This window comes from Strix aluco, chromosome 1 (genome assembly GCF_031877795.1).
Source record: "Strix aluco isolate bStrAlu1 chromosome 1, bStrAlu1.hap1, whole genome shotgun sequence".
Classification (NCBI taxonomy): Eukaryota; Metazoa; Chordata; class Aves; order Strigiformes; family Strigidae; genus Strix; species Strix aluco.
Genome location: NC_133931.1, coordinates 54,404,168 through 54,427,853, shown reverse-complemented (window position 1 = coordinate 54,427,853; position 23,686 = coordinate 54,404,168). Strand labels below are relative to the sequence as shown.

General features: G+C 36.7%; 1 protein-coding gene across 2 annotated transcripts in view; it reads left to right on the top strand.

Moving 5' to 3' along the window:
* DLGAP1 (DLG associated protein 1) overlaps window positions 1–23,686 on the top strand; it is a 434,783-nt gene that overhangs the window by 84,271 nt on the left and 326,826 nt on the right. Inside the window, exon 2 of one of the 2 annotated variants that reach the window (XM_074821461.1) lies at window positions 10,626–10,767. The exons of the other annotated variant lie outside the window; for it this stretch is intronic. The gene's annotated coding sequence lies outside the window, so the exon portion shown is untranslated. The remainder of the gene's footprint in view (window positions 1–10,625; window positions 10,768–23,686) is intronic. 2 annotated transcript variants of the gene reach the window in all.

Here is a 23,686-nt window from a genome sequence, read left to right as displayed (position 1 = left end):
GTAAATGCCAAGGGGATCCAAAGCCAAGTAGTTCTGGGTATTTAGACAGGAATATCACTACTAGCTGGTATTATACTGTTACTGATAACTTCAATGCATTTCAAACTGTCATTTGGCTGATTATGCCTTTCAGGTGGCTTTGCCTGCAGACTCTGCTTGTTACTGTTGAGAAGTGCCACCCCATAAGGTAGATTTCTGTGGAGGAAAAAAGTGAAGGGAGTGTGAGAATTTGACTTGACTAATAGAAAATTTTCAACAATGCATGGTTAATGTTAAGGCAGCCGTGGGAGAAACTAACTGCAGCTCATTAGAGAAAAAGACCTTTGACTTCTCTTTACTTCTCCCTTCTTCCCTCTTTCCTTTACCTTAGTACTCAGCTAAAATCCATTTGTAGGAACCTATGGGGCTTTACCCAGGCAACCAGAGGAACTGCAGAGTAGATTGCTGGTTTTAGTTTGCAAAACAATGAGCAGTTAAGATTATATTTTTTGAACATTTACCAGTAGTTAATGACCTTGAAAGACCTGGAAGAATAAACTAAGGAAAACATGACTGGTGTTTCTAGATGTCTGCTTCATGACTTTGACTTTTCAGGAGGACAGGTGTTGCCAATTCAGAAGCTTGTACGTTGCAGGTACTGTCCTCTTCAGTGCTCTGCTGAACATAAAAGCTACTATACTGGGTGGGACCAGAAGTTGAGTTCATCTTTCTCTTATTGTGACCAGCAGTGAATGCTTACAGAAAGAGTATAAGAAACAAAGCACACCAAAAATGACCATCAGGGGTTAAGGAGCTTGCTTTGGTATTTAATAAAGATCGGGGAGCTTACTCTCCATGAACTTCTCAGTCTCATTTTTAATTATTTATATTTTTGACTTCCTTAATATCTTAAGAGAATGAGTTCTTTGATTTACATGCACAATCTATGTAAATGTTGTTCCTTTGGTTTATTTTAAATTTTCTGGCTGGTAGTTTCATAAGACAGCACCAAATTTTTGAGTTATAGAAGGGGATAATGGCTCTTTAGCCACCTTCTATGAATTTCCAGTGGTATGTAGAGCTTTAAGTGGTATACAAAAATAGTTTACGGTCTTCTGAAGACTACGGTTTTACAGATTGCTTCATGGGTGTATATACAGAAAACAGTACATCCTAGTACTTTGTATCTTTAAAAAAAAAAAGTCTGATATTACAGAGAAAAAATATTTCAGAGATCATTCCGAAGAAAGTTCTTAGAATCTCAGATGTAGTCCCAACTTTGCCGGTGATTTGATGTTTCACCTTAGGCCAACTTTTATTTTCTGTGCCAGTGCTTCTTAACCCATCCATTACATGCCTTGACTTTATCACCTTTCAAAAAGCAGCATTTTATTATATCTATTGACAGAGAGTATATCAAAATAATCTTTTAGTTCACTCTAAGGTGTCTGCCAACACTGCAATAAAGATGACTTCCGAGAAAACAATATGTGAAGCAATTAAACCACTTTTTCTTTCTACCAAGCAAAGTTGTCGGGAAGGTTCTGCAACAGTATATGACACCATGTGTGACACCCTTCTCTTACAGTCAGAAGAGAGATATATAGCTTAGAAATCTGTCTTAATTATGTCAGATGGCCATAATTTGCTGTTATCACTTGTAATTCTTGTCTATTTGCATCTTTCAGTAAAATTTCACCTTGAGTCTGCAAGTTGATAATATGCAAATCCTGCATGTTCTATATAATCACAGCTCCCTGTTGCCTTCTCAGCTCCCTCTTCTGTTTTGTTCCTTATTTCACATTTTGAAACAGCTTTAATTGATATTTTTCAGTCCTGTGACCCACAGGCCTGAAAGATGTGTCTACTAAGGAGCTTTGGAAGGTGACAAGGAAAAATATTCATATATATTCTATAGCTCTGTCTGCATGTAACATTTTAATAGATACTCAGACATTAGCTTAAAATTTTTGAAGATGTCTGCCCTGTAAAAAGCCGTTGAGAACAACATTTTCAGGTTGTAAAATTTGCTGTAGAGGAGCATCTCACCTACCTCTTGGCTGACTGCAGAGAGTCATTCCTCTTCCTTAACTCAGCAGTGATCAGCCCCTGACTGTCACTGCGGGGAAGAGAATGATGACTATTTACCTGCTATTATCTGCTGTGAGCAACTGGAAGGAGCGGGAATGAAAGCATATTGGCTGCACTCTACTGTCTATTGGGAGGAGGAGTGACTGAGAGCACAGGGTGAATTCTGTGCAACACTGAAAAGAGAAAATACAACTGGTTCATCCCAGTTAACTGGAGTGGTCAGGTGGGGAAGAACTGATGCAGATGTAAAGGTGTTCTTGATCTGTGTCTCTTTTAGGGAAGCTGTGGGTTGCTTCTTACCTGGAACAGGTTGTGAAGTAATTGTTCATACTTATGCTTATCCAGTGTCTTGTCCAATCTTAGGGGCTACTGATAGTTTCAAATGCATTCAAGTATTTGAGTTTGAGGTGAAAAATATGTTTGGGAATATGCAGAATCAGAAGAGGTCTGAAACCCGTTGATACTGGTTTTAGAACAGAGTAGACACAGTCCACACTAAACTGGGATTGCAACGCTTGCGGTCTTGTTACTATCCTGACAGACTCCAAAACAGATCCTTCACATTTGCAGGGCAAAAAGGGGACCATCTGAGAATGAGTGAAAAATAAAAAAGTAATGTGTGAAAGAAAGAAAGAAGGAAAGAAAGAGAATATGCTCCAGAATGCATACTTAATTTTAAAAGCTGTATTTAAGAGAGAGTTCTGTTAGTGATTAAGAGTCGATCCATTTCCTTACTAGATGTTAACTTTAGCTAAATGTTATCAGAACATGCAGTCTTTTTTTTAAATATCGGAAAGTTTCTTTAAATTGTACTGTAAAGTCCCATATAAATGGAGCTTTTCAGGCCTTCCCTCTGCTACTGTCCTTAGACTGAAGTGACAGATTTGGTGTTAGGAGACATCTATCCAGTGCTCTGTCTAATGAAGCACTTCGTAAGCAGTAGTATACTCTCATGAGATTTTAAAGAAGATCACAACAGAAAGTTTAAAATGTATATTTATGATAGAATGAACCTTTACATAACAAATACATATATAACATTGCCTAAAGAGCATCTTTGTGGTTGGAGACCTCTGCAATTATTTTTTTTTGTTTCAAAAATGAGATTGATGTATTTTAGTTAGAACCCAAAGCAATCAAAGCTAGAGGACTGAATGATAAAGCTTGTAGATCCATCAGTTTTACACAAGTATTGCCCCTTTTCTACACATCTGCATAGTGACCCAAGTTTCAGACTGGATGTCAGGCTTATATCTCAGTTTATGTTTTTTCTCTAATATGGTTCACTGTATTGGTATGATTTAAATATATTGGGGGGGCTTAATAAAATAGTAACTTCAATTTTTTCTCAGTGTGGGAGTGCAAATTAATGGTTAAAGACAGACACAATGAGCCACAATTCCCTGGTACTATTCTGGGCTCTGAGCTGACTCACTGCATAATCTTACTCAAGTCATTTAAATTCAGGTGAAATGGGCCCCACTAAGATGATGAGATAATGCATGTTTCAGCCTTTCTTCCTCAGTGGATTTTTCTATACAATTCTGCTCCTCAGTCATCAACATGAATTTATTAATGTGTTGTTGCATAGAATCATTGTAAAATGTGTTTTAACAAACTTGCCTAGTAATTTTAAAATCCTTTATTGCAAGGTACTTTTTTTCCTGATAGAAGCAGGCGGGTAAATGTTATTCTGTTCTGTGGAAATATGTTTTCTAAAATGATCCTCTTCTGCATCCAGATGAAATGACCTTTCAAAAAACATTGACACCCATAATAGTTAATTGCTCATCAGTAGTGTTGATACCTGGAGGTATCACTGTCTCATGCTCAGATCTCTGCAGTGAACTAAATGATCCTTTGTGATACATGAGTCCCAAGTAAGGCCACTGAACATTTGCTCTCCACTGTAAAGAGTACATCTGCTACTGATGTGTGAAAACTCAAGAGACCTTAACTTTCTTTTTAATTCCAGTATGTGGAGCGAAAATCAAAATACTGGCCACTTTTGCCAAGTTTTCCAGCAAACTGTAGTGGAATTTAACATAGAACAAAGCATGCTTTCCCTTCCATTTCCTTCCAGGAGCTGCATCCTGTATTACTGTGTTCTGCCTTTTTGGTTGTCTTGTTTGTTCCAGCAAGTATTTTTCTTTCTCTAGTTAACATTCAAAATTTAAAAATTGAGGTACTCAGAATTCATCCAGTATCTGTGAAGTCGCTCTGGTCTTTTTGACAGACATGTTGGATGACCTGTGAATTACTTGCATCAGTATAGCCCTTTCACTGCCATAATCCACAACTGACTGAGGAGGATAAGAAATTATGGCTCAGAATGACTTCACATGACTACACATCCCAGCAGTGTGAATGGCAGCACCAAGCAGTGGTGATTCATTCCCTCGGCATTGAAACTGCCAGCGTTCAGAGGAAAAGGATTACTTTTGAACAAAGAAATGCTTTATCCAACAGAGAGTACAGACATTATAGAGTTATTAATCAGGGCAGTCATCCTGAAAGTAGATTTAACTGCAGGATTTCATGTAGAGGGAAACTAGAATTACAGTAGGAAGCGATTGAGGACTCAAAGTAGTAGATAGAATTGCATATTTTAAGGGCTCCTTAAATTACACCTGGGGAAAGGTTCACTCTGTGGATGCTAATGAAATGGTTCCTGTTTGTGTGGTTCAGTGTTTTCTTTGGATGGCATCTACCCAGTATGGTAATTGCAGTTGGTTGTAAAATAGGAGGACTACCAGTTTAATTCGCTCTGCTTTCCACTTCAGCATCACCACAGGTCGTTTCTTTGCTAAATCTCGTATGCAAAGCCAAGTCAGCCTTATCATTAACGAGATGGGACACCTTAAAGGAAAACCCAGATGTGGCAGGTAACTATACTGGTGATTTCTGGCTGCTAGCAATCCTTCTTTGGAATCACTTCTGCAGCATGAGCTGGGAATTAAGGATTTTACAGCACTGGAGCAGCTATTGTCTTTATGAAACATAAAGCTGAGATGCTATTCTCCTACAGCCATTGCAAAGCAATTTGGAGGATTTGGAACTCCCTGTCTCAGCTTCACTTCTTTTTGGAAAGTGCCTGAAGTAGAGCAAATCAAATTTCTACCTTGTCTTCTAGATATTGCTGTGGTTCAGCTGAGGACAAAGTAGTTTTGCATAGATTCGAATGATTATTTAGGTTAAAAGGGGCTTCTGTACCTCAAGGACAATTTCAAAGCTAGATCAAGTAGCTCAAGGCCTTGTCCCATTGAGTTTTGAGTATTTCCAAAGGTGGAGGTTCCACGATCTCTCTGAGTAGCTCACTCCAGGGTTTGGCCACCTCCATGGTGAAAGAGGTAGGCATTGTCAGTTGCCCTGTAAATGTTCCATGTAGAAGGGAGTTGCTTTGCCTTTCCCCAAGTAAATTATATTTTGATACGGCCTTCTGACTGCAGATGAAGTAATGTGTAAGTGCTAAGGCTTTAGTGACCTTCAGGCTAACAGCACCTCCACTGAAGTGTTGGGAGGCCAGGTAGTCATCATTTATCTCTGTGGAGATTTTCACATGTCCAGAACATTAACTGAGCCAGATAGGGCTTGTGTTCCGTGGAGCCCTTTCAGCAGTGGGTGTGTAAATTTAATGAAGTCTTCGCTTCACAGAATGGAAGGGGTGACTGTGAAAGTTACAGTAGAATAGGGGCAAGCAGAAATAACAGAAATTCTGAAACCAATTCTTAGAAGCTTAGACGTCTTGGAAGTGCAATTAAAGATTTCATAGGTGGACATTTAGAAAAGACACTGTGAAATTCATTAGTATTTATCATAGTTTATGACATTGCAGATTATACCAGCCTATATTTCTGATAGTTCTTAAAAGGCATGAGGATTCACCATTTATTAATATCTTAGGTATTTCATTATACCTGTAAAATTGTTGTGAAACTTAGTCATTTTGATTTGGTAGCACTTTTAACACCCATTCTGCACAGGTGTATGTCTGCACAAAGTAGGAAATAATAGGTAATCATGTGTTTTATATTTTCTTACACAACATCACAAAATTTCATTCACTAGAGTCCTTAAGGACTTGCTCAGAATTTGTATGGGGTTCTGCTTCTTTATACGTTGGAACTTTGGTAATGAAATTCTAACCTTGCATAAATGGGCATGATTGCTGCCAAATATCTGAAAGACATGCACGTTCAAGGGAAAAATTGCTCCAAATGTGTCACGGTATTCATTTTTATTTAAAGACACAAGTATGTCCTTAGTAATATATATTATACTTGAAAGCTTCCATTTCATTTATCACTGTAAAATCTTGTGTCGAACAGTCTGTAAATTCTTGGTCTACTAGTTTCAGAAAGTCAGGAGCCAATGTTATTAACAACCATGGCATTGGTTGCTCAGGGAGAGGTTTCTGTTTGGTCTTAATGGAATGCTCTGTGATCAGTCCATGTTATTACAGAGCTCATCCTTTCTCCCATTGACTTGCAAGATTATTAATACGGATATCTATTCTTTCTCTGCTGTTACAGTGGAGATTGACATCTTGGTAGAGCTACACTTAGTGAAACAAAGACTTAGGAAATAAGAAATAATTACAGTTCTGGACTATGCAGTTTCAAGTAGTCTTTTCTTCCCAGTGCACATTTGTTAAACTGAGGTTGAATCTGTAGATACGTCTTAGCTGCAAACTTCATAAACCATTTTCTGCAAGATTTAAAAGGCAAGCTTTACTAATTTCAGCACCAAATTGTCACCCGATTTCCTAATCAGCATTTTTCGGCTAAACTCTTTTAGCTCTAACAGGCGTCATTCAGAATAACTGTCTGTTTAAAATGTGTTCCAGGCTGGTCACTCATAATACTGAGACTGAGGACAGCTTTTCCATTTTGTGTTACCTCCCTTCTATGATTATGGAATAATACATGCTGTATGTTCAGCTTCTTGGAAGATAGATGAGATTTCAGTAATCTCACAGTGTTCTTCTGCTATATTTATGTGGACTCACAAATGATGTGCAGTCTGAAAGGAATTAAGTACTGAGAAATTCCTTCTGGAATCAGCTGCTGTACAACCACACTGTTAAAACTAAAATAGTTCTTCATTTCCTTGTTTTTATTGAGTCTTATTCCTGAGAGTGTGCAGCATATTCCCTCTCCATAAATAATGATCAATTTAATTTACTGCATAATGGAGGGATGGGAACACCTTCCTGACCTTCCCACTGTGGCCTTTTATACTTCTAAACCTGCAGAAATGAAACTGTCTTTGGTCATCAGAAGACATATGCCCAGTTGTACAAAGTGAAAGCCTAAATTTGTGTCTCAGCTTTTGCAGCAGCTTTAAACAGTCCAATCCTCAGCTGACAACTCATTATTGCACACTAATGGTGGCCTATCTTACAGGAGGATCTAGGAAATAATTTATGCGGAGGGAATTGTTACTGCTTTGCCAAGGAAGAATGGACAGTTGTTTTAACTACCAACATTTCTGCGTCTAGGTTTTCATCCTCACTTCCCTGGTAATTAGTTTGTCCATCTATATGTATGTGCACTTGCTTCTCTGTGTGTGTGTGTGTGTATTGCTCTTACACCATCTACCCTTCACAGTGCTTCTGAGCTCCTGGTAAGAGTGACAAAGTGAAATTTCATTTGATTTGCTGAAGTTTTATTCACAGCTGTTTCAAATTCATTTTGTTGATATGCTTTTGGGCAATTTCATGTCTGGATAGAGGTAGGCAGAAAGCTAAAACATTTATGGATGTTCCAATTCATTCAGTATGGAAGTTATTTAGAACACATTTCAAATAGCACATTTGCAAATAATGCTGGTTTGCAAAAAATATTTCCTATAAAATGTCAGTTCTTTATAACTGGTATCACTGAAACAAGATATCTGATCACAATGCATCTATCTTAGTATTATTCAATAGTCCTTTGTTTTTACTGGACAACCAAAATATGTAGTCTGGTGTTTTCAGTGAAAATGTTTTATTTTTGAGGTCAGGGACATTTTTATCATGTTCCTCACAGACCACTTTATCACATCTTTTCATATAAAGATATTGTGCATTTTTTACAATTTAGCAGTTTGTTTATGAGGAAGAAAATAGCATCCAGTTTGTAATAATGGAGACGCTTCTAAGTGAAATCCACTGATACTGGAAGACATAGTGTTGGTTTGCTGAGACATGCGTGATTGTATTGTCCAACTTCTTACTGTCTCAGAGAGTGGGTTCACATTAAGCATGTTCATGAGTATATTCATTACTTTCATTATATTATATTTGCAAATAGGCAAATATAGCTGGGGATGTTAAGTGGAGACAAATAGCTGAGGGACAGTGGCCCTCCATTTCATTTTGTGAAAAAAGTGGGGGAAGTGAAGCAGAGAGAGTGCTCCCTTGGGGAAAGAAAGGCCTTGAATCTTTTTTTATGGAAATGACATTATCATGAAAGTTAGCATGAGACACTCATATTTAGAACAGACATAGTTTTGGGTTTCCCCCTTTTCTGAGACAGAGAGCAGAATTAGGAAAATTCTTCCCATCTGGGCTTTCTCTCATATTCCCATTATGAACATAAATTGTTCTGTTTTCCTAATTTTTTAATGTTATTTTTTATTAAATTCCCATTCATGTTTACATTATTTCACACTTATTTCCTCTTATATGAGCTATAATCACTCCTCCATTATCAAAGCATATTACTTTTAGTTGCTGGATGCCACTGCTTGGCGTTTATTTCAACCTGTCTTTTCCTTTCTTTCATTACTCCAATGAGTGTTAACCATTTCTAAAAATATGACAAGAATCTTAAATGATTAAATTATACATTTGTTCTAAGGCATGTTGAATATGTCAACAGCGCAGCAAAAAGAGATTAAAAGAAGTCAATTGATCATTGAAATGATAGAGGGAGAAGTGTATCCACTGTTTATCTGCCGTTGCTGTGGAGTGTGTGGTATTAGATAGAGGATATGAATTTTATTTGTTGTGTCATTCTTTAAAGAAGCAGTTATTGCAGAAACAATTATCCATCTTTATACGCAACTTTAGTTAATTAAATGCTTTGCAGTACCTACTGGCTTTAGGACGTTGAGCGGCTGGTGAGTCATACTTATCTAATTTCACTGTTATTTTCTAGACCCAAATCTGTCTTATTCTGCTGTGTGTATTGAACTCAGCAACTGGGCCCCTTCACTGATTCCGTGCGATTCTTTCCATACTCAGCAACCTTGCTTTTCCTTTTCTTTCAGGACCTTTTCAGAGTGATGGGTTATGCAATTAGTTGCAAGTCCAAAGACTAATATCTGCTCACTTCATTTCTAAATTCCAAAGATTTTTCCTAAAAGTTATGGGCTTTCTTCATAGCTGTGCATGTTGTCTCCAATCCTTTAAATTTATCCTTCTTATTATGTCATGGTTTAACCCCACCAGCAACTAAGCCCCACCCAGCCGCTTGCTCACTCCCTCCCAGTGGGATGGGGGAGAGAATCAGAAGAGTGAAAGTGAGAAAACTCATGGGCTGAGGTAAAGGCAGTTTAACAGGTGAAGCAAAAGCTGTGCACTCAAGCAAAGCAAAACAAGGAATTCATTCACCACTTCCCGTGGGCAGGCAGGTGTTCAGCCATCTCCAGGGAAGCAGGGCTCTGTCATGTGTAACAGCTACTTGGGAAAACAAGCACCATCACTCCAAATGTCCCTCCCTTCCTTCTTCTTCACCCACCTTTGTATGTTGAGCAGCACATCATATGGTCTGGGATATCCCTTTGGTCAGTTGGGGTCAGCTGTCCCAGCTGTGTTCCCTCCCAGCTTGTTGTGTACCCCCGGCCTACTCGCTGGTGGGGTGGGGTGAGAAGCAGAAAAGGCCTTGACTCTGTGTAAGGACTGCTCAGCAGTAATGAAAACATCCCTGAATTATCCACACTCTTTTCAGCACAAATCCAAAACATAGCCCCATACTAGCTACTATGAAGAAAATTAACTCTATCACAGCCAAAACCAGCACATATTAGTTTCAATAAAAGCGCCCAAAATGCTCAAATTGGGGATATGTGACCAGGGCTGCTCTCAGAGAAGTCTGAGTTCTTAAAACAACTAAAAACCCCATCCAGCATGTTCTCCCACTTTCATGACCTTCTCTACCAATACTTGGCTGGGTGGATCGCTGTGCCCTGACAGTTGTCTGCTCTGGTTTGGTTCTGGAAATCTCTGACCATCTCTGTGGCCCAGTAAGCAGAACAGGTTGTTATTTGGCATCATGCTCCAGCAAATGCTGTATGTAGTAGAAGCAGTTGTGCAGAGGTGGCAAATTCTTATTTCAGTCAGAGTTACTGTGTACAATTTGTTTTTACCTGTGTCTCCTACTTTGCTAAGTATTCTGGAACATATTAGTTTCTTTTAGTAAAATAATTCCAGATTACAGAGATATATATTTATTAAAGGGGAGATTTCAGTAGTTTAAAAATGAAATTTCATCAATCAAAACTCTTTTCTCCTCTTCAGCTAACTTTATATTTATTTGGTTTTTTTTTTTTTTTTTTTCCCTTGGCAGCCTAAAGCAGCACAAGGGTCATATTGTTCAGGATTTCAAAGAGCCATCGTTTATCTTTGTGGATACAAGTAAACGGACAATGGTGTCCCAACCATCTGCTCAATCTGCTTGAGAACAGTCTTCTGTGCAAATGGCATGAAAGGTAATTTAACCTCAGAAGGTGCCCACAGAGCTTCAGTTCTGTTTACCATCGTCTCTTTGCCAGTCTAAAAATAAATCGTGCTGAACAAAAAAAAATCCCTTCTTCTTTCCTGATTTAAAGAACAGATCATCAGAGGAGCTAATTTCACTAGCAAGGGGTTGTTTTTCTGTTCTGGTATTTTTCTAAGTAGCAAAGAGCTTTTCTGGGATAAATCGTATCTGTCTTATAATTGTCTTTGTTGCTGTAGGAGGCTGTTGTTTTTCAGAGTACAAAATAGGATATAATCATAGAGTGGAACTCAGTGCTGGGTGATACACACTTTCAACATATCAGATGCAATTCTGCCATGACCCCTTTGTTATTTTGCTTTGCTAGCCTGTGTGTTTTAATGAGGAAGGTACCTGTGTTAGTAAGCAAGAAGTTTTTTTCGCAGAGGGATATTCTGTCCTGAAAATGATGAGTGCTTTCTCTGGCTGCTCTTTTTCAAAGCTTCGTTTGGTGGTAGTATTTTCCCTCTCTGGTCCCAGTGAAACTGTTAAAAGGCTTTTAAAGGTTTTTAAAATTTCACTGCCAGTAAAAAAATCAGAATAGCAGTTGTAAAATGTGTGTGTGTGTGTGTGTATAAATATATATATATATTTAAAAAAAATAGCCAAAACAGGGAAAAGGAATTCCTTTCTAAATTTAAATACATATTTCAGGATAGAAAAGAAGAACCTGACATTCATCTCACTGTCACAGGTTTTACAGTTCCTACTGGCTATGGTGGTTAATGTCAGGACTAGCCAGAACAGACTTCAGGTGCTGCCCCACAACTTTAACCTCTGTATCATCTTCTGGTATCTACTATGCTAATTTCTTCAGTTCCTATCACTACAGATAAAGCAGTTTCTGGCTCCTTCATGCTTTCTTACTGTTTATTCTCCATTCCTCCTGCTTTGTGGTAGGTCAAACTAGTCCAAGATTTGAGACTGTTTTTTTGCAAAGATCAGAGGTCACATCAAACGTTGTAGAGCATATTCTCTGGGAAGCTGTGGCTGTGCAGTCATCTTGCATGCTTCTGTGGGAGGAGAAGTAGAAGATGTGTTTTTCTGGCTGTTTTGTCAGATACCTTGCTCTGAGAGCACATGGGAGTATCAGGAGCAGAAAAAAGGTAAATATAATCTGTATTCAAGAAACTAACTTGGATTAAAGTACAGTGAAGATACCATGTCCGTGAGGAATGAAGTATGTCTGAGGCGGTTTTGTTGCTGAATTAGCTACATTGCTTTAGCTAACCTAATAAAATGTGTCTTACTGTAATAAATACATTCTGGACATAAAAATGGACCAATTTCTTATATTTAATTGTGAAAGAGTACCCTTTCTTCATGGTGGCATAGCTTTTGCTCGAACTTTATAACATAAGCCTGATTCATATTTTTCTTGGACATTTTCACTTGGATTTTTTTTTAAAGCAGAAGAGGTGGAACATGACAGATTTGAAAATGTTTTATATAGCTTTCAACAAGAAGCAATTTATAGCAACTTGAAGTTACATAACTTCTAACTTCACTTTTTTCACGGCATGATTTAGATAGATCTGGTGCTTTCACAATAATTCAAAGAAATATGCAATCAGTCAATCCATCTTATCTATTTTAAGTATTTCCAAGGAACCATCACTGTAGTTTCTAGGTTCTAAATCTGAATATAAGTGACAGTTTGCCACAAACATGCATTTTTCAAAATATCAGAAAGGAAAATGGCTTTATTCGTTCATGAAATGAAGACTTCCTTAAATAAAGGGATCCCACAGTGTTGCTCATTGTATTCCCTACACAGTATTAATTTGTGCATGTACTTTAGGACAAACTGTATTTGTCATAGGAAGATGATGGGTTTGGTCTCCAGCAATAGCCTTCTGGTAGCTCTATAAGACCCTGCAATTATCAGAAAGATAATGTAGTATTACCTTTTAGTAATTGCATTGGCCTAGATATAGGACAAATGAACACAACAAAGTTTTTCACAGATAAACATTTAGGATAATCTAAGAGGGCATCTAGGAATTCATCCGGAGGATGGTTTCAGAATGCTTATAGCCAGAGGTAGTTTGAATAATATCATAAAATAGTTTATTCAAGTCATTTTGCGATATTGTTCAAATGAATCGTTGGGCTTTTAGTCAAGTGAATAATTCATGAACATTCATTTAAAGGAATTTAATCAAGGCATCTGCTGAATATCTTCACAGTTCATTCAGTTTTACCTATAGTACTATCAAAGCAATGCCTCAACCTCAGCTTGCACCTGTGTGTGGTTTGAACATTTGGGTTTTGCATCATTTTAGCTCACAAAGAAGCCAGGAAAAATGAGGTTGACAGTATAGGGCAGAATTAGGTGGCTGTCTGGGATATAAAGGTCATCCAGCTGAGAAAAAAAGTAAGTTGAGAAAAGCATGAGGAGAAGTACAAATCAAGAGCTAGAAACTTGAAGTGGATGGAAAGAAACCCAGCAGATAGAAAAGCCTGTGCTTCACAATATTGTCTGCTTTTGACTACATTAGTATATTTACTTATAATCTTTAAATGTTTACTCCTTGTTCATGGTTCTTCCACATCTGTAAAGTAGATGTCAGTGTTTTTACTGCAATTTTTCAATCCACATGAAAGTTTTACTAGAACTTTACCAAGAAGATATCAGAATTAGCTGAAGCTTTTTTAAGGGCAGGATCTGCCACTGCAATTCAAAGCAACAGTATCAACAACAGATGAAAATCTCTACTCTTGAGCTAAGAGAAAGATTTCTGGAAGACCCTTTTAGTATTCTCTGAAGAATTGAAGTCATGAAGATTTGCGAGGTCAGTTTATCTTTTGTCTCTCAATAGGTACATGGTAGTTCTGTATGTTATTGTTGACATTTTACTGAGCAATGTATAATTATTACATTCACAGAAAGCAGGAATTAGAGATTAGGTGGGATTTGATTTTTACCTCCCATCTCCTCCACCTCACAGACCATGTTTGAACTTCATTAGTTAGTTACTCTTTGAATGGTAGTCTTTCCTGAGATGAAGTGGTCAGGGAAGAGAAAGAAGTAAATAATATTTTTACTCTCTCACGTGGATGTTTGTCTCAAGCATCATCCTCACCCATAATTACACAGAACTGACATCGGATTTCTTGAGCTGTAGTTATCTGCTGTCATCTGCCATGATCTTAGGCTGTGGCTGGTTTTCAGTCTGTGGTGAGGACACTTCACTGCAAGCATATGTAGGTGTCTGAATGCTTGCTAGATGTCTAAATTCTAATATATAATCAATAGACTATATATCTTTGTGGTAGTCAGGCTAAAAGAATGATTCAAATAGCCGGCTCCTATAGGTTCAAATCTCTGTCACCTGTGTATGCCGCTAGTACCATTTGAAATGTGGCAGTGTACGTGGGACATCCACATGGAATTGATAAATAGGACACAGTACCCGTATGAGACCTGTAGCCTCCTGAACTGATAGCTGGAGGCTGGGAAGAAATATTCCAGGGTACCTCTCTGGGCAACTGAATTGGGCCTTAGGTGTCTAGGTAACAGCAAACAAAATCATCTTTCTTGAAAACAGGCAACAGATGTTGGGTATGATAATCTGAAACTGAACTCCATCACATGTAACTGTGTCTTTATTGCATGTTCTGCAAGCAGCCTCACTGACATGAGAATCAGGCAGAGAATTAGAAAGAGTAAGGAAGGTCATCCAGGTTTTGTCTTATTTGCTTACTGTGGTCCCTTGTAGGAGTATAACATTACTATATTATACCAAAGAGAAGCTTTCAAGGGCAGGCTCATGAAAATTTGGCTTGAAGCAGCTGAAACAGCTACCAGTGCAAGCTTTCTGCAAACCGAGGTGCAGAGGCATGAGCTTAGGTTAATGGGCACAAGTTGAAACAAGAGGTTCAGACTGAATATAAGGAGAAATGTTTTCACTCAGAGGACAGCCAGGTGCTGCATCGGGTTGCCCAGAGATATTGGGCTGGCTCCGTTCTCTGAGGTGTTTAAGACCCAACTGGACAAAGCCCTGAGCAACCAAGCTGTTCCATCTCACAGCTGACCCTGCTTGGAGCAAGAGCTTGGACTAGAAACTGCCTGATGTTCCATCCTACACGAATTTTCCTATAATTTTAAAATACATTATTTCAAGAAGTGAAGCCAGTAGCTTCTGTGTTCAAGCTCAATTAGACAAAGACAGAAGAACTATTTCCCCTCAACTGAAGGTATGAGGACAGTAATTTTCCTTTTCTGGTGGGAACAAATGTGGCCACAGAATTAATTGAATTAACTCTGTTGTAGTACTATATAAAATAAAGGTTGGGAATTAAAGTGGTTTGTGAAATCTTGTTGTTACAATCAGCATTAAAATATTGTGAAGGCACAGAAAAGGAAAATAAAAGAGCAGAAAGATTTAAGGTAGGTTTGGTTGTTGTTTTGTTTTGGGTTTTTTTTATATTATGCCTTTTTTGCTGTGAAAAGGTAAATTTAATTTTTTTAAAAAATTAAAGCCTACTTCCTTATAAGTGAAACAAGACAAACACACAGAAAAGAGAAAGAAAGGGTAACAGTTTGACTTGCAACTAGAAATCTAGCATTTCCTCAAAATTAGGAAAGCCCAGTAAAAAAATTTCAAGCCATTCTAGAATATTTTTTATCTTCTCTCCCCATCTCAGTGGAGCAAAAACTTCCCTATATATTTAAGAAAACATTGAAATAGCTTTTCTTACCTCCCTAATTAAAGCCATACTTTATTTCTTTAATCACAAGATACGTATTACAGATAACCTGGCATGTACTGCTAGCTCTGCCTATGCAAAAATAATGACTTAATTTTGAATTATGACACATTTGCATACGATAAGAGCTGCATTACGCAAAAAAGATACTGAATTACTTTTTGCCTTTGCTACTATTATAAAATAGCTGGTAAAAATGAAAAAGAAAGTAGAAAACCGCAGTTTCCTTGACTTGTGAGCAAAAAGAATGTTTCCAAAGTATGCAAAATGGTACATAAATAGAGAACCTGTATTATAGTCGTGTTTCAGATAAAAATCATGTTTTTAAAGAAAAAAATTTTGAAAATAAATAAAATAGTAAAGCATATCTAGCCCAGAACAATAATAAAATCGACAGTGAATGTGATGTATTTTGTATTAATTTGAAGAGCAGTGTTTGAGCAGGCTCTGGAACATAGGCACTGTGATCTTACTTTGTTATTTAGTGTAAGCCAGTTGCATACTTGAGTAGAAAGATGGCTGTGAGTGTTGGAATGTTGGTCGCTCCTGTCTGTACCAGAGGCCATGTACCACTGAGCTGGTGACCTCCTTCCTAAAAAAGCCTGACATGTGCAGCAAGATTAGGTAGGATGTAGCTAGAGTTGCTTCATGAACAGCCACAGACAACTGAGACAACTGAGAGTGTGCTCATAATGCCAGTTTCCTACAACTTATAAAAAATAAAATTCTAGTGGAGTGTGACCAGAACAGGCATCAGATAACTACCAAAGGAACTTTTCTTCATTGCATCAAAATCTTAAAGGACATCTGCAAGAATTTAACTATTTTCAATCATACACTGAGGAAAATACAGGTCAGTTGGTATTAATTTCAGAATGACTTTTTAGTGTCATTGACCATGTCCCAAAAAGATTTTCACCCTTTTCACACTGTTGATGCTCTTTTAACTGTTGTAACATTGTCTTCGGTTAGTTTATGAGAAGCATGCCATTACAGTTCATAAACGTTTGATTACAGAAGTACTACTATTTAATATGTTTCAAGATTTTTCCCTTTAGTAGTAAGTAAAGCAAGTTGTCTTAAATTGGTGATCACTAAAACTTTGTAACAAGATGTATTCCATTTTGCTGTTTTAACATCCTACTTCCATGCCTTCAAGTAAGACTTTTTTTTAGTTTTGTTCTGTTATTTTCAAGCTACCACCTCAGAAGTTGGTTCTGATTGAACCTTGAACTGATCAAATATGTTGTCAATAGCATAAAATTACATAAGTGTACACATAGTTATATTAGTTCTGGAGAATGCATGCATGCAGAAGACGTTTCATGAATTTATAAATAGTTTCATACTGACATTTTCATCTTGTCTACTGAATTGGGGTGATACATTGAATTATTTCCAATTTTTAAAACTGTTTAGTTATACACAGTCATTAGTTCTAGCTGGAGATTTGTTTTGCTGATTAGGGATACCAATTAAACTCAGACACCAGAGTGAAAAGAGCAGGCGTACTGTACTAGAAATAACTAAATAATATAACAAATAATACAGAAAACATACAGTAAGAAAAGACAGAATAGTTCACTTAAACAAACAGGAAAATACAGGGTAATGCATCAAATCATTACTACCTGAGAGAGAGAATAGTGATTAAGAAAGATACATCACCACTTGCATACGTTACCATCATCCAGATCCACAGTCGCCGGGGAGCCCTGGTTACAGCAAGGATTTGGAGAGCCTGTCCCGGCAAGTGGGAAATCGTACACGGTGCGTCCATCCGTAGATGAGGCATCCAAAGTTGCTGCAAGCGGGTCCAGTCTTATATACCCAAAAATCAGCAAGCCAGAATAGCTGGCACCTTTGTTTTAAGCAGAAATATCTGGTTTCCATCTCACATTAGATTGCCCCAGAGCCTGGCCAGGGCTCAAGGGAGAAGCTAAGGGAGTTCCTCTGCTTATCTAATTGGATTATGAGCAAGGTCTCACATTAGGCCACAGTGACAGACAACTGTGTCCATGACCCTGTTATTTTATCCACACATAAAGAAAGATAAAGATACATTCAAGATAGCTACATCTTCCATACATATTTCACTAATGATTACATACTGAGTTAGCAGCTTCGGCTCAGGGCCTGTTGCTCAGGCTTCAATACTTCCACTTTTTACATCATAATAAGTGGTTTGTTATGACTTAGTACAATACCTACTAGCACAATGGTTATCAGTTATAAAATATACAGGATTCATCTATAGGTCAATCTGGCTTGGGCCTATTGTCCAAGCCTTAGCACTTCAAGGTTTTGTTTACATGAATATATATATATATATATATATGCTTGATTTCTGCTTGATTTGCTCCTCTACTGCATCTTTCACCTGCTGTTTTATTTTTCTTTCCTCTAATGCATTTTGACATTTGCTTGAAATGTTCTTCAATAGCAACATTGCTGATATTCCTCAGATATTTACAATCACATTGCCTTTTAATCCTATATGGCCTATCTTCATAGAAAATGACCTGAAGTAGAGATTTGTATGTTTAAGAAGAAATTGGTGGTAGTTTTTTGGGGTTTATTTTTTATGTGGGTTTTTTTTTTTTTTTTTCCCAAGGGTAGGCTAACACTGTTCAACTGCGATTATGCTGCCTAGAGAAGATATCATCCTGATGAGATTGGTAGTATTTTGAATCCCTATTCAAAATTGGTGTTTGTAAATAAACATTTTTGTTAGTACTTGCATCAAGTTTTATCAGGCAAAGTATCTTAGATACAACATTTGGATTGTGATTTGTTCCATCGTGCTGAGGCTGAAGGTGTATTATGTATCTTGCCTGCAGAACAGAGTTATTTTCATATGCCATACCTGGGAAAGTGCAGCCGATAGCATTTGGCCTCTTGGTTGGAAATGGTATGGCAAAGCTTGTAAGCCTTTTTTTTCAGTGCTGTAATAGTTAAATCAGTCTCAGAATTAACTTTTGCATCTCTCTAAATTATGGCCAGTAGTTTCCAAAGGAGAGGGATTACTTCTCATACATGATTAGCTTTTGAAGTAAAAAGAATATGGAGGTTCCATGGTGAAGTCTGACTGCACACAAATCTTACAGTCAGAAAGGGATGCGGTGCTTTCATCCTTCTTTAGAAATAAGACACATTCTTTTTACACTGTTTACTTGCAAACTTGCAAGTTGAAATGGACATGAGGTCTTCCACTTCAAAACCTATTAATTTGACAGGTGTTAATTCTTGGGGAAAAAACAGGTTTTTAATATGCTTTTGGCATGCTTCCATTTCAGCACTTTAAATCAAGTCATTAAATATTTCTGATGGTTCTCAATTTTTAGAAGAAAAATAGGTCAGCAAAGTCAGTAAACCATTTTCTCTTTAGGAGTGGTGATGTCTTGAAAGATAGTAAAGTGATGAGATTTATTCTTGCTTCGTATGAAAAAATTACATTTGTAACATTGATAAATTACCTCTGGAATTAATACTACTTTTCAATCAGTGATCAGTGCGTAACACAATGAAAGTATAAAAAGTAATTTAAGTATTGGAATATTAAAATTATAGTAATTTGTAGTTTTAATCTTGAAGTAACATTTAGACTACAAAAAATATTCCATTGCTAAAGGAATCATGGAAGGGTAGAATATGCATGGGATTGTATGAGTGAGGTACAAGGGATTTCAGGGCATTATGCAATAAATGGGTTGGTATAGTTGAAAGTTACAATATGCTAATGGGGTTTAGAAAGCTTGAATTAAATTATTTAGTGATTTTACCATGCTGATGGGATATTATCTGTTTCATTAACTATGTCCACTGCAAATGGAATATCTCTTTTCTAGGCAGGGGTTTGATAGTCAATTTTGTAGTACATGAGTATGAATTTATAGAGATGTTTTTTCCTACAACTGCTTTTTTTAAGAGAACTTTGGTCCAAAGGACTGCAGTGTATGGCTTATTAAAGAGAGCAATGGTCAACAGATAGTGGTTTCACCTTTTTTTTTTCTTTTTTTTTTCCTTACAGTGCAAATATGCTACAGAATTGACTTCTCTAAGGCATCTCAGAGTAACGGCAGTTAGGATTTAAGTCTGATTAGAGTTGTCATTCTGTAAGATAAGCTTGTTTGGGTGGTTCTTCCAGAAAAGCAGTTTGCGGTGGTAGGAACACCATGTTTCTGGACATCAGCACTCTATTCCTGACAAAAAATATAGTAGAAATAAAACAGAGGTGGGTCTTTACTTCCCCTTTTTTCACGTTCAGTATATATACTGTCTCTCACAAAGTTGCTTGCGAATGATGACCATTAGAAGGAAACTTTTTTTTCCCTATACTCTAGGGGGTTTTTTTTTGTATTAGCTACAACTGTCTTTTCAAGTGGGGAGATTATTTTTGCTAAAACAGAGGGGTTGCTTTTCTCTCAAGTGAGTTGTTCTGCATTGGAAGCTAATGCTGAAAGTCACACAGATTTCAGAAAGAGTGAGAAAAGGATAATTCTTTTTTTTTTTTTTTACCTTTTAATATCAAAATTATCACTTTTAAGTATTTTATTTTAGCATTTGCAACATGCTCAACATAAGTCACTATCTGGAAATTACATTTTTATAGATGCATAGAGTGCGGGCTATTTGTTTCAGGTATTAATTCAATTCTACAAAATAGTCACAATGAAGTTAAGAGAATGTGTAAGGCTCATATCTGAGGCAGAATTAAACAGTGGATATATACAGGTCATAGTGTATAGTTAGTAAGTTAAAATAATAAAAATCTAATGTTACTGTGGGATTTTCTCTGTTAAGGGTACTTAATAAACTATCCCAAGTTTATTTTACACACTTACTGTTCTTGCATTCAGCATTTCTTTGTAATTCTTAAATGAAGTCACCCCAGCTTCCTCAGTCACCTGTATTAATGACACATAATGTACCTAGGTATTTGAGTATTGAAATTAAAGAGAATATAATGAACTAATAATAATTGAAAGGAGATTAACAACTCTGTGTTATGTTCAGTAATACTTAAATAGACTTTTTCTCTTTTTTTATTCATTTATTCCAAACAGCCTGTCTTCTGAGACTGACCTCTGGTGGAAACTTTACCTTGTTTAACAAATGAGCGTCATCACAGCTGCTTTAATTGTATAAGCACTCTCCATAGGCAGTGAAATTACTTTGAACCTTGAGTGTACTTTGGGAATAGAGTTCCGACTTTTTTGAAAGACACTGAAGGTTTCTAGGCGAAAGGCATGCCTAACCATACTGAAAACATTGGGGTACATAAAACTGGAAGGCTGGAAGGCAAACTGAAATTGGGTAGTTTAATTTCCACCAATCACACAAGAACTCTTGTGGACAAGTAGGCTAAAAGGAAATCAGATTTGCCTCTGTTCTTTGAAATACATTGAAATTCATACTTCCACCCAAAATGTGTCACTCAAAGAAAAACTATTTTCTGGTTAAATGCCTTTTTGACCAGAAAATACCAAGTCATTGAAACATTCTGAACAGTTCTATTCTCCATACAATAAGTACCTAAATTCTGTTGAAAAACCATTTCTTTGCCTTTAAGTCTATCTCTAGTATTTACTTAATTGGATGCAGTAGTTTTATGTGTTTTATGAGGCATTACATATATTTCAGAAATGAAGATGACTCAGAGCTGTGAACAATTTGCAGTCTATTTACAGTTGTGTTGTATTATTAAAAATTCTGATACTGTAATATAACCTAATAAAATTCTTACAATTTGAAAGAAGTTTAAAAATATTTGGACAGTTTACAATAAAAAAGCTGAGTAGTATTGGAGAGCTGACCTGGGTACTTTACAGTAGCTGAGGTCTTGAGTTTAGATGAATATGTCATCTTAAAAATTTACATCGTGGATTTTTAACGTATTCATAAATGGAGCAACTATGGACAATACTTGGTAAATTGTCCCTACTATTATAAACATCTTTTTATTTGAAAGCTGAATTTGTCTGATCTTGTCTGTTAATGGCTCCTATTACTAAGTTTCTACTGTTCTGTGTCACCATAAATTGTGACCAGTTTATCCCTTAACTTTTTTTCTGAGCGAGCCTTTGGTATCAAGCAGTTGTTGATCATTTTCTCATTCTTAGGATTCTTTGATTCTCCTGGTTTTCAGCATCTCTGTGTGGCTTTGCAACAATAAGGTGGGAAGGGAGTTTGGGGGAGGGAAGAGGACAGCTCCCTGGAATGCAATAGAATTACGAAAATCATGTGAGGAAAAAAAGATGTTCTTTGTGCCATGTAAGAATATGAATGGTAATCCTTATAACTCCGTCCTCTATGTAATGTGTGATGGTGGCAAATAATTTTTTTTTTGATGACTAGATATTTTACACTTCAGAGGAAATATGAACATCAAAAGTGGCTGTTATCATCTTTTCACATCAGCAGATAGCATTTTGGCCATGAACTACTATACTGTGGATGCCTTGAACTATGCAAAGCTAAGGATGAATGCTTTGTTATTGGTGTCTGTGAGGTCATTGAAAACGTTATTTTACAAATCACACTTTCTGGTAGTTCATGAAAACTTTAGTTAAATACAAAATGCATAATGTATAGTGCACGTGTATAATTCCCAAGGAATTATTATGTGACATATAAATTTCTTAATGTTATTAATTTAAACTAAGTGATTTTCTACTCCACTGGATTCTGCAGTGGTATTACTTAGGGTCTGATTCCAACAAAAGCACTTTTACTGACCTATTAGCACATGTTTAAATAAATTTTAAGTATAATGTGTTTAAATTTACACATTGTAAATTACTTTGATTAACTGTGGTTTTCCCTTTTTTTAAAAAAAGAAAAACTCAAGAAACCAATGTGTTTTTTCATTACTTCAGAATTTATTAGGCTTTTTTTGGTAATATTAACATTGTGGAAAAGGCAAAAAAGAAACTTAACTGGACTAAAATAATCTTTAATCTAAGAAATTCTTTAATCATTGATTGACTTTTCTTCAATCACTTTTATGTTTAAAGGATAAATATCAGAAACAAGTATTTTCTTTTCTATTGTAACTCTTTTCATCCAACCATGTAATTTGTGGTGCAGTGATTTATATTAGAAATTTTGATCATCTTAGCTGTAGCTGTGTATTTCCGAGTGTGACTACAGTTAAGTAAAGAAGAGAGGCAGTATTGATCTGGACAGGTGAGGATGATGAAAATCTGGGCTTGTGGATCAAAATGTGAACATAGAATATGCTTATTTTTGGTCTTAATGTCTGATAAAACTGAGCCCCAATGGATCTGAAGTTCTCTCTGATCACATGAGACTTGTCTGCTTGTCCTCAGGGTGGCAGCTGTAAATTCTTTCGTGGGTGTGAAAAGAAACAAAAAAATGAAACTAAGTGTACTTTTAGTAAGTATTTGCAATACGATTTTGCTGATAGCCAATGAGAAATTTGTTTCATCTGTGAAATTAATTGTATAGTAAACATTTACTATTGTATTTACATTATTGTATTGTTTCCTATATTCTGCTAAAAGAAGCAGGATTTTTTTTTCATCTCTGTTGTCATCTCTACATCACTTGAGATCTATAATATATTCTCACTGGACAAAACCTTTTAAACTATTTTTTACTGTTTTGTGGCTTAATTCATGTCTGGATTAGCCAAAAGTGAGGTCAGTAGATTTAGCGTACCAAAATTCTATTTTGACATTGACTCCCTTTCAAGTGGTCTTACTCACCCGACCAGTGCTGAACATTTCAGCTGTAACCTGGCATGCCCAAGAAAATAGGGACTGTGGAATGGGTGTTTCCACTGTGGCCCACTTCACAGCCTGTAGTGTCATCTTTGAGCAAGTAATGCTGTAGGAAAGCAGTGAGCATCATTAATGAGATACAGAGAACATATGTAAGATTAAAATCTAGACTACCTGTATTACCCCTGTATTTTGTGGAGTCTTCTTCAGATTTATTCCTTCATGCCACTAGAATTCCATCTCAAGAGTCTGAAGCTGAGTTTTGGAATTAATATTAATTATTATTAAGGCACCTCAGATCTTTCTTGATAATGTGCATACTTGTAAGTCCTCATCTATACATTAGAGTGCTTTACTGATCTGTCAGATTGCACGGTTCTAGAAAAGTGAATTACATTTGAGCATCTGTTGCAG